This window comes from Panthera uncia, unplaced genomic scaffold (genome assembly GCF_023721935.1).
Source record: "Panthera uncia isolate 11264 unplaced genomic scaffold, Puncia_PCG_1.0 HiC_scaffold_1533, whole genome shotgun sequence".
Taxonomy (NCBI): domain Eukaryota; kingdom Metazoa; phylum Chordata; class Mammalia; order Carnivora; family Felidae; genus Panthera; species Panthera uncia.
Window position 1 is genome coordinate 18,525 of NW_026058177.1, and position 1,395 is coordinate 19,919.

Consider the following 1,395-nt stretch of genomic DNA (forward strand, 5'->3'; position numbering starts at 1 on the left):
TTTTAGCATAATGTACACATATATGGAGTGTGTCTACATAAATACAGGTATACATACAAAAAGACACATATATCTCCCTATTTATATATCTACAGAGAGAATAACTTACTGTGCTTCCTTAATGTGAGGATTAATATTTTTCGGAAATTCTAGAGAATTATCAATTATTTCTTTATTTAACACTTCCTCTCTCAAATTTCTTATTTAACTTTATGACATTTATATTGTACTTTTTCATTTTATGTTGATAATTCTTAACTCATTTTTATCTGTTTTCTTTTTTGTGTGAACCATTAAATGGGTTTCCATTCCATCAATTCCAGTCTGCAGGTGTGTTTAGGTCTAAAGTGAGTGTCTTTTAAGCAGCTTATATATGGGTCTTGTTTTTTATCCATTCTGATACCCTATTCTTTCCACTGGAATGTTTAGTCCATTTATGTCACAGACTTTGAGTCTGGAATTCTCTCCTATCCAGCAAGAGAGCGGGCGCAGAATTAAATGCAAGAGACTAATGTCCAGGAAGAGACAAGAGCCCCAAGGAAGGGTCCTTGCTCCGGTTTTTTTAGGATCGGAAGACTTAGAAATGTGATGGACATGCAGCAAAAGACAGTGAAACAGTGAACATCAACTCGTGCGTGAGAGAGAGAGAGAATGGGTTTCAAAGATAGGCGGTGTTAAGGGTTTGGGTCAAAACAAAACAAGCCAAGCAGATGGCTCTTGGTGGTGGGTACCAGGTGCCACATGGCTTCGGTTTGTCTTAACTTGCCTAGGAAATGAGACTGATAGAGCATGCTACTTTAGGGTCAACAAGGCACCTTTCTTCTGCTAATTAGCTCCGGGCAATTGCACCCTGCCGTGGCAGTCTATAGCCCCGTTTACCTACTCAGGTCCTTCCCTCCTGTGAAAGCAGCTTTCTGCTTTTGTACTAGGCTGAGGGTACTTTGGCCCCATTTATCTAATCTTTGATGCTTTCATCCTGTGACCCGGGACAGAGGATGTCACACTCCGTGCTGTTCAGGCATCACTCACCGAATAGCAAGGGTAGTCAGCTCGCCCCGTGCCACAACTCTCCGGTGTTTCTAATTTGGCTTGCAGCTGGGATTCAAAACTGGATCCCTCGCTGCACGTACCTGTCCCCCTCCTCCGAAGTAAAGCCTGGCTATGCTGTGTCTGGTGTCCTTTGTCCCAGAAACACAGTCCCATGCCTGCCCAGTTCACAGAATCTGTGGTTTATCACTGTTAAAATCAGTAACAAGGTTTATGCCTTCTGGATACGACTTGGTTCCCTGCCAATGAAAGGCCTTTTGCTGGCACCTACAGGGTCTTTTGCCCTTGGAGAGGCAATAAACCTTTTTTCCAATGTACTCCAGCAAGGAGAATGTTTTTGCCCAGTAT